We start from the raw sequence: 15,890 nt of genomic DNA, 5'->3' as shown, positions 1-15,890 counted from the left end.
GCATCTATTGGTGGTTGGACCTGACGTCCAATGACTAGGAGTGTTAACAGAGTTAATGGGAGAGTGGCAGTGACATGCAGAATGCTACTTACATGTTTCAGCATCCCAGCAGGAACATTCCCGGGTTTCCCGGTCTTTACCTGTGAGGACCAAAATCCTTTTCTCGTGGCAGGTAAGGATCCTAATCTCACACAATCCCTTGGCCACTCTCTCTTCCCCCTTCCCTGTCCAGCCTCACTCTGCCCTGTCATGACTGTCTTCTCCTGCAGTGAAAATAAGGAGGGGAACGAGTGAGATTACCGCAAGTAGCACAATCAGTGCTGGTGGACATGGGAGAAAGATGTAGCAGAGGACTGGGCAGGCATCACAGATGGCATGCAATGTTAGTGTTGTGGGAGGCTGAGGAAGGAGAGCAAGTGAGCAAAGACATTGCAAGCAGTAGTGGCATTGGTACATTATGAGCCTTGATGGGAGTGTGTTCAGTAGCAGAGTAAAAATGGGATGGCAGAGTGTGGCACTTACACTGGCAGAGTAGGAAATGCCATTGCACTTTCTTCTAGCATTGCATCCTGGGGATGGCACTGCCAGGCAGGAAAGGCATCTCAGCCTGGCAGGGTGTTTTTTTTTATTCATTCACAGGATGAGGGCATCGCTGGCTAGGCCAGTATTTATTGCCCATCCATAATTGCCCAGAGGACAGTTAAGTGTCACTCACATTACTGTAGGTCTGGAGTCACACATAGGCCAGATCAGGTAGGGATGGTAGTTTCTGTCCCTGAAGGACATTAGTGAACCAGATGGGCTTTTCCAACATTCGCTAATTGATTCATGGTCATCATTAGACTCTTAATTCCAGATTTTTATTGAATCCAAATTCCATGGCAGGATTTGAATCCAGGTTCCCAGAATTTTAGCTGGGTCTCTAGATTAACAGTCCAGCCATAATACCAGTAGGCCATCACAAACCCCCATCCCCCATTCCCGCCCCCCCTCCCACCACTACCACTGTAGTGTGGTGGCGTAGCATCCTCTGCACCACTGCATCCACCAGGACCTCCAGGTCCTTGTTGGAGAGTCATACAGTGCCCTCTTTCCCTTTCTCTGACCTCTTATCAGCATGTCTTTCAATAATCCGGGCAGTTTTGGAATGCCAGTGCTTGCCTGGATGCACTACAGCATTATAAAATGGCACAAGCACAAGGGATACTGCACTTCGAGCATATATACACCGAGTGATGAATTGCTGTGGGAAGGTTGCATGGTAAGATAAGCTGGAAATCAGATATGAAAGACGCTATTGGGTAAGATTCAGCCCAAAGTCTCTCCCTGTCTCCCTCCCCTCGCTTAGTTGAATGTAAGGAATTGAGGTTGGATCATTTCAATTAGTATTCCATAACTAGCTGTAATATAATTCCATACGAGAAATATTCACTGAGGTTGAGTAGATTATTAATAGATTAATAATTATTAGATTAATGGATGATGGTGAGAAGTAGGTACAGTTGCAATATGTTTAGGACTAAGGAACACTTGGGTTAATTTTGTCTCTGCCCTTGTTCAGCAAAATTGTAAATGGAATTGCTAAGAATATATTAATGATTTTCCGACAATATGTTACTGTTGGGCACTGTGCTGTGTCAATCTCAGATCTGCAGCATGTGTCAGCAGAGTCCTCAGCCAACACAGTGAATATGCATCAACCACATGAACTTGTCTCAATGTCTAAAGGTTTAATTCTTTGTCAAGTCCAGGCAGACACCTTTTGGTGAGGGGTCACAGCACAGTAAGTCAAGAGAATCTTTGATGTTCGTCCAGGGCATGGCAGCAGCCGTCGTCCTCTTGGGGGTGGTCAGTGTTAGGAGGTCCATGCCTCTACAGCCTGGGTAATGGCTTACTGCCAGTCCTGTAAATCCAGTGTCACCAGTCTGGGGAGTCACAGTAAGTCAGAATATGTCATAGGCCCATCTTGACGCACTCCATGGCCCTCGTTGTCAGAGTCCTCCATGTCCCACTGTGGCAGGGTGTACTAAACCATCGACAGCTGGATGACCTACAAAGATGTCTACTAGGAGACAAAAGCTACCCTCTGCAACCATGTCTGATGATTCTATTAAGCAGATTGTTGCTGAAATTAGATGTAATACAGCTCATTCTTTGACCAGAACCATCAAAGAGCAGATGATAGGTCTGGCTGAGATATTTTATAATCATACTTCTGGAGCAAATGGGACTTAAATGTGGGGCTCCTGGGTCAGAGATAGGGACATTATCACTGCATCACAAGAGCCCCTAAGATGATGTTCTGATGCTTGCAGTATACTCTTGGTGGAGTGTGCTGCATAATTCTAGTATGCTGTACTCTGCACAATTGCAGCAGGCAAAGAGGGGATCTAATGGACACTGAAAAACTGGAAGAGTGGCAGCATTCTCCTGAGGAGGAAGATGAAGACATTGAGCAGGAGAAACATCACCTTCAGCGTGAAAGAGTGCTGCAGCATCAAGCGCAACAAACCAGACAGAACTTCATTGATATCCTGTTCCAACAGACATGAGCTGGTGCAACAAGCACTCATTGACTGTACTTTTATTGTTGGTCAAAGGGCAAGCAGTTCTTGTCTGTTCCCAAAGATAAATTAAGCTTCTGTTTGTTTGCTTATTTGACTTTGCTGAACAAAAGTGAATGTTTTCAGTTGTTTGAAGGCTTTCTAGTGAGTGATGGCATCACATTGACCAATGAGGTGTTAGGCTACATTAGGCATTGGAAAAATGTTAACATTCCCTTTGGCAGGGTTCTAAGATGGGATGATGCTCAGGCTGGATGACATGTGTGGCCTGGAATTACAAATGCATGCCTGTACTTGCAATAAGAGTCAGTCGTGCCAACTATGTGTCCTGATAAATGTTTGTGTTTGCTTCCCCTGCCAGAGATTTACATGGTGAAGGGCAAATCTTGGCTCAAAGTGCCTGATCAGGTGCAGAAAGATAGTGCTGGTGTCGGGCATCATGGGAACACAGTGGTGAGTACTTCTGTCGAGGGTGTGAGGGAAGGTATAAGGAGCAGTCATCATAGGGGCTTGGTGCACAGTTAATGAGGTGAGTTTCAGAAAATAGCATGATGAATCTCACTAGGCCTCGTAAGAGAAACCATCGATGAAACTTGCCAAAGTTAACACTTAGGACTTAATTTTTCCAGAATCAGCTATGTATATATCACCCAGCTACACAGAGAGAGACCATCTTAAATTCATTATATTTGCTGATTTAGCTGTTTGTGTAATTTGATTCTGCTATCATCTACTACTTCTTATGAGAGAGCATTCCTTACATCTACCACCAAGTACATATCCTAACTATTTTCCTGCAAGGCCTGGCTCTGATTTTAAGATCAATTTCCACTTCGAATCCTTCACCAGCAGAACATGTTTAAACCTTCTTTAATTTTCAAGATTCTCAAAACTTCAATAGGATCCTACTTAGCCTTTCCTAAGTGGATTTTTTTCTCTCAAACTGATTGATTGATTGAATGATTGTCAATTGTACCTAACGGTGGAGCAAGTGACGGAGAACTGAATGAAGAGCACAACCCCACTTTATGTAACTATTTCTCATAATGTAACTCTTGGAGCATTAGTGGTATTCTAGTAAATCTACACTGGAGAAGTGGTCAGAACAATACACAGATGGAGTCTACATTTGTACAACTGCAGTGATTTTTCCTTCCCCCATATATTCTTGCCCTCTAATTACAAAGGCTAGCATTCAATTCACCTCTTTGATTATCTTTGGAGTTGACCACTACATTTTAGTGATCTGTCTATATGATCTCCTAAATTTCTTTGGGCTTCCATTGTGCCTATTTCACAACTCAAAAAAAGGCCTTTTTCCTATAATTTTATTACCAAAATGTACAGCTTCAGACTTAGCTTTGTTGAAATTCATCTCCCATAGTTGAGAACGGCATTGTGTGGAAAATCATGCTATTGTGAGCTGATTGAATAATTTGGCAGTTCAGAAGTTGGAAGAGAAATATTTTTCATCAACAAAATAATGAGTGCATAGTGAAATTTCTGACTTTAATTTCTATTGTTTATGGATTTACATATAGCATAATTGTAGTTGCCAGGACCTTTTAAAAATTTATTTACATCCAGTTTGAAATGTGCAAAATAATAAAAGCATATTAATTCCTCAAGTGGTCAATATTGCTTATGTGTGATATGTACTTTGGTACATTTTTACTAATGTATCTGGAGGAGATTTAGCGTTGCACAGCTGTGACCATTTACCCTTTGGACATTAACCACCAGAGGAGATTTTCCATTTTTCAGGTGGATTTGGATCTGCAGTCTCAGAGGTACAAGGGGAGCACCGAGCCCACCTCATCAATACCTTTTTCCCCTCCTTGTAGCCCCTTCAGCTTTCCTTTTCCTTTCTGTTCTATTAATTTCTCTCTCCTCCTTTTCCCTTCTGTCTGCATCCCTTTAGTCCCTTTCCTCTCTGCCTTTCCCTTGTTCCTCATAATATGACTGTGTTTAACTGTACTATCAGGTAAGTGACACTTCTTGTAGGGATTATTGAGTGGTAGCATGACTCTGCTTTTGATAGTGTGGCACAGTTAGAAAAAGAATGGTTGCTTAGTAACAGCTGAATGTGAAGTTGTTTCTTGTTAAAAAAAGCTCTGGCTTTAACAGGAGGCTGTGTTTCAGGTCTCTGCACAAATTAAATAATATTAACCATTAAATGTGTTCAACAGACTGAGTCTTCAACTCTGTAATATATGTAATGTCTTGCCATATCTGAAGTAATTCCTTAGGAGAAAGTGAGGACTGCAGATCAGAGTCAAAGAATGTGGTGCTGGAAAAGCACAGCTGGTCAGGATGAAGCGCTTATGCTCGAAACGTTGACTCTCCTGCTCCTCAGACGCTGCCTGACCAGCTGTGCTTTTCCAGCATCACACTCTTCGACACAAATAAAATAATTCCTGCCAAACTTACATGCAAAGCTATATGAACAACATTGTTATCTTAAAAAAATCAAAACATGTTCAGTTTTAATTTAATAAAGATACATTAAAACATATATGTAGAGGTTCGCATCAGTACTACTATTATACTAATATTAATGTTCAATCCCACAATCCAAATTACTGAATATCAAATTCCTTTCTCCATCACTATAATGGAAGTAATAACTCTCTGAAATTTTAACTGGGTGGGGAGGGGCTTTCCTGATTTCCTACTTTGAATTCAATGGAAATCCTGGAGGAAACATGAAACCTTACAATGGTGCTGTTTCTCTAGGGTTTCTGCAGAAAATACAGTGGAAAATCCCCTGCAGAAACTGCAAACTCTGTGCAAGACAGGCAGGTTAATTGTTCCATTAAAAAGCCAAAATTGCAGTGTGCAATCAGTCTACTGTGATAGATAGTGGAATTTGGATTAGCAATTGAATTTAATAAAAATTTAGATTAAAGACCATGACCATGTAACCACCCTCACAGAAAAGGTTGGCATAAGAACCCATCTGGTTCACTAATGGTCTTTAGGGAAGGAAGTCTAACCATCCTTATCTTTTCTGGCCTATATATATCTCCAGAGCCTTAGTAACATGGTTGACAAAAAATGCTGGCTTTGTCAGTGACACCCACACCCCATAAATGAATAAAAGAAAGGGCACACACTTAAGTGCATTATCGAGATTGATGTTTTAGGACTTTGCTAGGCTGTATTGCGTGATCTATTATCCAAGGCTAATCTGTTCAGTCATGTGGAGAGAAATGATCCCATAGCATCATTCCAAGAAAATCCGAGAGATTTGCCTTGTGTCGTGGGCACCATTTATCCCTCAGACATGTCCAAGAAATGATTCCTTTCATTTCTATTTGTGCGACCTTGCTGATATCAAATTAGTTGAAGCATTTCCCAGTAAGTTGATAGTGCCATTGCCTTTAAGAAATTCATTGATGCCACATACTTCAGGACATCCTCAAGCTTTAAGGTGTTATATAAATAAAATTTATTTCTTACATGAGCAGTGTCATTTGTCATTACCTGCCAACAATCAAAACACTACTTAAAGATCACATCCATGGCTTTCAAATAAATTGATCTGGTGCACAGTATGAGTTTACTACTGTAAGGACATAAAAGAGAATCAGATCATAAACGCAGCGATAAAGGGGACTAACTTCTGACAAAAATACTAGAAGCCTTTTAAAATGACTAAAGAATTAAGAAACACATGTTTCAGTTGTTTAACAAGTCATATTTATTTTGGAAAATGTAGCAATACAATTTCCAAGTTAATCTGCCACTTTAAGAACATATGGATGTGCATAAGAGTTGGGCTGCTAAGAAATATATCAAATTACAAATGGCCAAAGCAGAGCCATGAAAGGTTTAAAATACACAAAATGAAAGAGTATCAGTGAGATCATTTTGACACCATTTTCCAGATTTGAACTGCCCTAAACTAGAAAGCTCTCCTGTGAGTGAAGTTAATATAAATGAAGTACTCTTAAAACTAATGAATGTTGCAGGTGGTGCTGTATCTAGTCTGTGGTACAGCATTATAAATTTACTTGTGATAAAGCGTTTTCTGTAGTTAGTATTAGTGTTTGTGTTAAATTCAGATGTTGCACCACAGTTTAGCCAAATCTGCTTTCAGTTCATTTTTTAGTACTTCAGTTCTGAAAGAAAGGACCATTTATAAAGGAGAAACTTGAAATGTATAGCACCTTTCACAACCACAGAATATCCCAAAACTCTTTAAAGCTTATGATTTACAGGGAATCTGTGATATAAGTCATCGTAATATACATTTTTCCAAACTCACATCACTGACCTTTTCAGGAACTAAACGTAAAAGTTCACTGCACTCTTTGTTGCAGTGAAACTCATAATAAGAGTCAACGCTGCTGTCTTGGAGACTGCTTGTTGTAATTGTTGAAGTCTTTCCACAATGAGTATCAAATGTAGTGCTAAGAAAAGATGCTGTAATATTTTGTTAGATGCTAAATTGGGGAGGTGATGGCCTTGTGATATTATTGATAACCAATTAATCCAGAGACCCTGTTAGCACTTGAGGGACCTGGGTTCAAATCCTGCAATGGCAGATGGTAGAATTTGAATTCAACACATATCTGGAATCAGGAGTCGAATGGAGACCATAAAATCATTGTCAATTGCCGAAAAAGCCCATCTGGTTCACTGATGTCCTTCAGAAAAGGAATCTGTCGTCATTACCTGATCTGGCCTACACACGACCCAGATCCACTGCAATATGACTGGCACTTAAGTATGGATAATAAACGCTGGCCTGGACAGTGATGCCAAAAGTGATAAAGCATATTAGAAAACCATAATAGCAATAGCACATGTAAAGTATTTATTTTGGTTGTTAGGTATTAAACACAAATATCTTTCAGTTATAGTCCTTATCCCTACCTTTTACCATTGCTTATTATGGGAAAAATTGCCTTGAAGAGTCAGATAGGCACTTTAATCCTTTTACAGTCACTATCCTCTGTATTTACATTAATCTCATTGGGAAAGATTCCTCAATATAAATTGCACCTTTCTGGTGCACAACTAGACTTCTATCGAGGACCCCTTACACTTTTGAAAAATGGTCACTCTGATAATGCAGGAAACATTGCAGCCAACCTGTGCTCAGCAATCTACAAGTAGTAATTTGCTAATGACCAGTTGAGCTGGTTTTGAGACATTGATTGAAGGATAAATATTGGCCATGGTGCCGGGGAAAATTAAAAGTGCTGAGGAAACTCAGCAGCATATGTGGCGAGAGAGAGAAAGTTAACATTTCAAGTCCAATGTGACTCTTCCTCACAGCTGTTTCCTGTGCTGTTCAAAATAGTGTCTTTGATGTCCACCTCAGAGGGCAAACACAGCCTCAGTTTAATGTCTGAAAGACAGTAGCTCCAATTGTGCCACTTTGCCTCAATACTGCAATGAAGTGTCAGCTTAGATTTGAGTTCAATAGCCAGAGTGGGTTTTAACCCATAATATGCTGATTCAGAAAGTGAGAGTGTTATCAACTGAGCCACACTATTTTGATGATAGAAATAACAATCTGATAACATTATGTACATAAACTTACATTGAATGCAAAACTTGCAGTAGTGCAGAGGATTCAACACGTTTTAAAAATATATTTCAAATATTTTGCATCGGTTTTCATGGTGGAGGACAGTATAAAATTCCCAAAGGTACAGGTAGGAAAGGTGCTGATGGGTGGAAAGAGTTTGTAACAGATGTTATCACAGCAGGCAAAGTATTTGACAAACTAATGGGACTGAACGTAGGAAGGTTGCTGGGACCTGATGGACTGCAACCAAAGCTGTTAGAGAAAGTAGCTGCAAAGGTAGTGAGGTGTTAGTTAAACTGTTCGGGAATCCTCCAGATTCCAGGTGGGTTCCAGTAGATTGGAAAACTGCGATTATGATGCCCCTTTTCAAGGAGGAAGCGAAACAGAAAAGTAGAGAACTTTAGGTCCGTTAGCCTAGCATCTGTTGGTGGAAAAATGCTGGAGTCTATTATTAAGGAAGAAATAGCAGAACATTTAGAAAGCGTAACACAATCGATAGTTTTGAGAAAAGGAAATCATGTTTCACAAATTTACTAGGGTTCAATGAGGTAAAGGTAAAGTCACTATATTCTTACCTGACCATAGGTCTGTTCTGTCAATAGAAAGAGAGAACTGAGGGCACCACAACTCAGGCAAGGGAAAGGTTGAGAAGGACAGGCCTTCATGCAACCTCAGCAAGGATATAACAGGCAGCGTTAATAAAAGGGAACTGGTAGATGTAGTATATTTCAGTTTCCAGGAGGAATTCTGTATGATGCCAAGGGGATTACATATTAGCATGGACTGAAGATTGGTTTACACAGAATGCAGAATCATGATTTATGAGTCAATTCAGGTTAGAAAGATATAACTATAAGTAGACGTAATTAGCATCATTCTGTCAGGATTATTTTAGTTTCTGGTGATAATATAAAATGTGCAATGTTGGATTGTCTGAACGTTATGCACAGCACCCAATTTTTGATATGACCTGTTTAACACTCTCACGAATGGTTAAAGGTATCCCCTGTGAATGCTGACAGATTGTGACTGCAGTTTCTGAAGTCTGCTGCAGCTAATTAACATGGTACGTTCCTCCTGCGGAAGAACTCAGCTCATGTCAGGAAACAGCAGGCCGTCGGGGGAGTGAGTACAGCCACCCACACATTAACTCATCACAACGAGGAGGTGCTGTCAATGATTGGAATCAAACCTGGCCTCACAATTCAGGATAGAGATGTAGGAGTCATTGTGTGTCCAGTGGGTTTGTGATCAACAATGAGAATGTGCATTATATATCATGTTTAACAGATAAAAAGGCCCTGAAATATCTCCATGTCAGTTAATGTTTCTTTTATGTTTTTGTATTCTTCAGTCTGTCCATCAGCTATCAAGTTCCTCATCGGAGATCGAAAGGTTAGCTGTACAAGGCAGTATGCAGATCATTCAAGTCAGTAACAGGATTGTCTTCCTTCAGTCACTGCAACCTGGAAAGTGAAGAGAAATATGAGGATGATAATGAGATGTCAATTTCTTCTACCACTTACAATGGGCAAGATGTTTTGTTATGTCAGGGTAACCCCGAGTAAATTTCAGTGGTGAGATTTTGCCCACTTTGGCAAGTTGTCCAGCAGCCATTTAATTTTTATTTGGGAGTTGGAGATTAATTAGATCAGGGTGAAACTATGACCATCTATCAGCTCTCTGCTGTGAACAGCACCACTGGAAGCAGTGGTCACAGCTGGGACCCAAGTATCAGTGAAGATTTTTGCTCTAGCTAAATGGGGAGGTAAATGGGATTGGGATTTTGGTGGGCCAGACCAACTTGCACAGGCGAGGGGAATTGGGGTTCAGGGAGTTTGACTGGGTCCTGAGGTCGACAAGCCACTATTGGAAGGGAAACACCATGGGGGAGATGTCGATCAGGCGGGACCATGGCTGCTATAAAAGAGGTACCTTATTCCCCACGAATGCCAGCCAAACAGTGAGAGCTGCCAGGTCTCCCAAATGACACTGACCTCCACCTGACACTAGAAAAATGGCAGCAAGGATGTGAAGAGGGCTTTAAGTGGCTTATAAAATTGTGTCAAGATGGGAGGGAACATGCCTCCAACTTCCGCCCAACCCACTCCTGGAGAAGCTTAAAACCATCCCTCATTCACTATGCCAACATACAACATTTTTTCCTTGTGCACAGAACCCTAGCTACAATAATAGATGATGAATTGGCACATAGTCTGCACAAAGAAAAATAAGCCAGGGCATGCATGCTGAACAGTACAGTGTGAGTTAGCTAAATGAGGTTTATATTAAACATTAGGAAAGCCGATAAGTGATAATTTCACAATTTGCTGTGTGACAAAGAATGCAGTTAGAGCATTCAATAATGTGGAAAGTCTGCGGAGCCTCTCCTAAGATAAACAGATGATTACGAAAGCAATGGAGTTGCCAGGTCTGCTGTACATCAACATCTGTGAGGATTTCATAGCATTGCATTACAATTTGAAGAAAGTGGAAATTCCAAAAACATTTACAAATCTCCCTCCATTCCTTAACTTGTTGCCCAGATGCTATATGGATCATGACACAGATTTATGAGTTGAGAACCTGGTCCCACTGACTCAAATTTGAGGAATAACTCAATGGTTTGTGTATTCAGTGCATTATACATGTGGGTTTGAGGTATGATTACAATTCTGTTTGCAAAGTGGTATGGTTGTCATGCTTATCATGTTGAAATTTCCCACCTACCTGCTGCCTCCAGACCCCACACACCACAAATAATGGAATTATTTTTATGCTAAGTTAACACTATGACCCAAGAAAATAGGTGTCTGATGGTTACATAGTGAAAGGAGCTCTCTCCTTCTATCCCGTGGCTTCAGCTGATCCTTTCACTATAGAGACAACAGCAGTTAAGATGTAGAGTTCCTGGATTTCGCCTCTTTGATATCAATTGTACAGAATTGACAGTGAGGAGGTAGCTCTGGCTTCACTGGACATCTCCCAAGTAGTTTAATGTGGAGCCTGTATTTATCACCATTCAATTTTCACACCTTCAAAAGTTAAATATAATCTCTGCCTGTGTGCAGGAGTAAGTTTCTCACCTGTTGTGACTCAAGAATTAATTAGTGTAACCCAAACCATGGAATGAGGTAAAGGTTTCTGTCCAAGACATAACTCGCTGATAGTACTTTTAAATCTCGTATTCAACACAAAATTAATATGATTTTAAAAGATAACATTATTATTATTATTATTTTCCAAGATGAGCTTAGATATGAGTTATTAGAGATCCCATAGTCCCACAGACGGTGCTATGTCAATGCAAATCACTTTGTTAGAATGCGTGAGATTTGAAATTTACTTTGATGCTAAACATGATTGTTAGCTTCTGGCTCTATTATTGGCAGGAGTTTTATAATTTTTGAATTGCATCCAATACCAGAAATAATAATGGATAACTTCCTTATCAATGTGGCTGTGTGCCATTAATTCAAATTAAGAAACCAAAGGTTTGATTCGCAACTTATGATTTTTATTGACTTACTTTGATCATGATCCTATTTGTTGTTGACTTGTTAAATGGGTGATCATTCATTTGATCACCAAGGGGCAAAGTCAGCTAATGTTTTGCCATGTACTTGGATGGGTATTCATCCTCTTAAATAAAATGATATTAAAACAATGAATTGGTCCAATGTCATAAAATGAAACAAAATACCAGAAGGGCACATTTAATAGAAAACTGAAACAGAACTAACAGAAATTTAGAACTATTTAATTCGATCCACACTATCCATCAACACTAGAATGCACAATATTTATCAATGACAGAATGCCTCAATAGTACCCAGAGAAAGTTTGTGGTTCTTCAGGGCTAGGATGCACGCGGGGTTGAAGGATTGTTCTTTCCTTATTTATTCTTACATCTTCCATCTGTCACAAGGTTCAAAGTGGGAATGTTCATCAATGATTATGCAATGATCAGCACCATTCACAGTTTCTCAGAATATTGAATCAGGCCAGGTCAAAATGCAACAAGACCTGAGCAATATCCAGGTTTGGACTGGCAAAGAGTAATTGAGATGTACAGCATGGAAACAGACCCTTCGGTCCAACTCGTACATGCTGACCAGATATTCTAACCTAATCTAGTCCCATTTGCCAGCATTTGGCCCATATCCCTCTAAACCCTTCCTATTCATATACCCACCCAGATGCCTTTTAAATGCTGTAATTGTGTCAGCCGCCACCACTTTCTCTGGCAGCTCATTCCATACACGCACCACCTTCTACCTGAAAATGTTGCCCCTTAGGTCTCTTTTATATATTTCCCTTCTCACCCTGAACCTATGCACTCTAGTTCTGGACTTCCCCATCCCAGGGAAAAGAATTTATCCTATCCATGGCTCTCATGATTTTATAAACCTCCATAAGATCACCCCTCAGCCTCCGATGCTGCAGGGAAAACAGCCCCAGCCTATTCAGCCTCTCCCTATAGCTCCAATCCTCCAAACCTGGAAACATCCTTGTAAATCTTTTATAAAGCCTTTCAAGTTTCACAATTTCCTTCCAAATAGTACCCCAAAAGCGGCATTACCAATGTGCTATACAGCCACAACATGACCTCCCAACTCTGATACTGAATGCTCTGACCAATAAAGGAAAGCATACCAAGTGCCTTCTTCACTATCCTCTCCACTTTCAAGGAGATATGAACCTGCACTCCAAGATCTCTTTGTTCGGCAGCACTCCCTAGGACCTTACCATTAAGTGTATAAGTCCTGCTAAGATTTACTTTTCCAAAATGCAGCACCTCACATTATCTAAATTAAACTTCATCTGCCACTCCTCAGACCGTTGGCCCATCTGATCAAGATCTTGTTGTAATCTGAGATACCTTCTTCGCTGTCCACTACACCCCAAATTTTGATATCATCTGGCGACTTACTAACTATACCTCCTTATGTTCACATCCAAATAATTTATATAAATGATGAAAAGCAGTAGACCACGCACCGAAGCTTGTGGTATACCACTGGTCACAGGCCTCCAGTCTGAAAAGCAACCCCCCACTACCGCCCTCTATTTTCTATCTTTGAGCCAGTTCTGTATCCAAATAGCTAGTTCTCCCTATATTCCATGAGATCTAACCTTGCTAACCCATCTCCAATGAGGAACCTTATCAAACGCCTTATTGAAGTCCATATAGATCATGTCTACTGCTCTGCTCCCATCAATCCTCTTTGTTACTCCTTCAAAAAATGTAATCAAGTTCATGAGATATGACCTCCCATGCACAAAGCCACACTGACTGTCCCTAATCAGTCCTTGCTTTTCCAAATACATGTAAATCCTGTTCCTCAGGATTCCCTCCAACAACTTGCCCACCAACGATGTCAGACTCACCAGTCTATAGTTACCTGGCTTTTCCTTACCATCTTTCTTAAATAGTGGCACCACGTTAGCCAACCTCCAGTCTTCCAGCATCTCAGCTGTGACTATCGATGACACAAATATCTCAGGAAGGGGCCTTACAATCACTTCTCTAGCTTTCCACAGAGTTCTAGGATGCACCTGATTGGGTCCTGGAGATTTATTCACCTTTATGTGTTTCAAGACATCCAGCACCTCCTCCTATGTAATATGGACATTTTTCAAGATGCCCTTATACTCTTCTAAGGGTCCACTCAATCCCTCCTGTCTTTACTTGTCATATGCTTCCTTCTTTTTCTTCACCAAAACCTCAATTTCTCTAGTCATCCAGCATTTCCTAGACTTTCCTTACACCCTAACAGGAATATACTGTCTCTGGACTCTTGTTATCTCATTTCTGAAGGCTTCCCATTTTCCAGCCGTCCCTTTACCTGTGAACATCTGCCCCCAATCAGCTTATGAAAGATCTTGCCTAATACCATTGAAATTAGCCTTCCTCCAATTTAGAACTTTAACTTTTAGATCTGGTCTATCCTTTTCCATTACTATTTTAAAGCTAATAGAATTATGGTCACTGGCCTCAAAATACTCGCCCACTGATACCTCAGTCACCTGCCCTGCCTTATTTCCCAACAGTAGGTCAAGGTTTGTACCTTCTATAGTAGGTACATCCACATACTGAATCAGAAAATTTTCTTGTGCACATTTAACAAATTCCTCTCCATTTAAACCTTTAACACTATGGCAGTCCCAGTCTATGTTTGGAAGTTAAAATCCCCTACCATAATCACCCTATTATTCTTACAGATAATTGAAATCTCATTACAAATTTGTTTCTCAATTTCCCTCTGACTATTCGGGGGTCTGTAATAGAATCCCAATAAGGTGAGCATCCCTTTCTTATTTCTCAGTTCCGCCCAAATAACTTTCCTGGATGTATTCCCAGGAATATCCTTCCTAAGTACAGCAGTAATACTGTCCCTTATCAAAAATGTCACTTCCCCTCTTCTCTTGACCTATTTCCATCTTTCCTATAGCATTTGTTTCCTGGAACATTAAGCTGCCAGTCCTGTCCATCCCTGAGCCATGTTTCTAATTGCTATGATATCCCAGTCCCATGTTCCTAACCATTCCCTGAATTTATCTGCTTTCCCATGTTAGGCCTCTTGAAGTAAATGCAGTTTAATTTATCAGTCCTACCTTGTTCTCTGCCTTGTTCCTTCCTGCCCTGACTGTTCGACTCACTCCCTTTCCCAGTACCAGTCTCAGATTGATCTCTTTCCTTATTATTTCCCTGGGTCCTACCCCACCCACCTTACCAGTTTAAATCCTCCTGAGCAGCTCTCGCGAATCACCCTGCTAGTATATTAGTTCCCTTCCACTTCAGATGCAATCCATCCTTCTTGTCCAGGTCACTTCTACCCCAGAAGAGATTCCAACGATCCAAAAATGTGAAATCTTCTCCCATGCACCAGTTCCTCAGCCATGCATCCATTTGCTCTAAACTCCTATTCCTAACCACATTATCTCACAGCCCCAGGAGTAATCAGATATAACTATCCTCAAGGACCTCCTTTTTAAATTCCTGCCTAACTTTCTATATTCTCACTTCAGAATCTCATCCTTTTCCCTTCCTATGTCGTTGCGTCCAATGTGGATAATGACCTCTTGCTGGCCCCTCTCCCCCGTGAGAACATTCTGCACCCTCTCTGAGACATCCTTGATCCTGGCCCCAGGGAGGCAACACACCATTCTGGTTTCTTGCTGCTGGCCGCAGAAATGTCAGTCCCCTATCACAAACGATCGCTTGGAACCTAATGTATCCCTCATTGCATTAGAGTCTGTCTTGATACCAGAAACTTGGCTGTTTGTGCTACATTTCCCTGAGAGTCCATCACCCCCTACATTTTCCAAAACAGCGTACTTGCTTGAGATGGGGTTAGCCACAGAAGTCTCCTGCACTACCTGCTTACGCCTCCTACCTTTCCTGGAGTTAACCCATCTACCTGACTGTATCTGCGGCTTTTCTCCCTTCCTATAACTGCCATCCAACACACTCCTTAGTTCTTATAAATTCCTCATTGCCTCTAACTGTCACTCCAACCGATTCATGTGATCCATTAGGATTCACATTTACTGCAGACATAATCATGAGTTACATGAAAGCTCTCTCTAAACTCTCACATCCGACAGGAAGAGTATATCACTCTATTAAAGGCCATCTTTGCTCCTTCACAATCTACAGACCCAGAAAATAGCACCGTCTTATTGCGCTAAAAAAGTGTTCCAGATGAACTAAGTACTTAAGATTTATATTTTTTTAAAAATTTAATCAGGAGACAGTTTTCAATTAAACATATAATCAA

This window comes from Chiloscyllium punctatum, chromosome 3 (genome assembly GCF_047496795.1).
Source record: "Chiloscyllium punctatum isolate Juve2018m chromosome 3, sChiPun1.3, whole genome shotgun sequence".
NCBI classification, from domain to species: Eukaryota; Metazoa; Chordata; class Chondrichthyes; order Orectolobiformes; family Hemiscylliidae; genus Chiloscyllium; species Chiloscyllium punctatum.
This window is presented reverse-complemented; position numbering follows the sequence as displayed.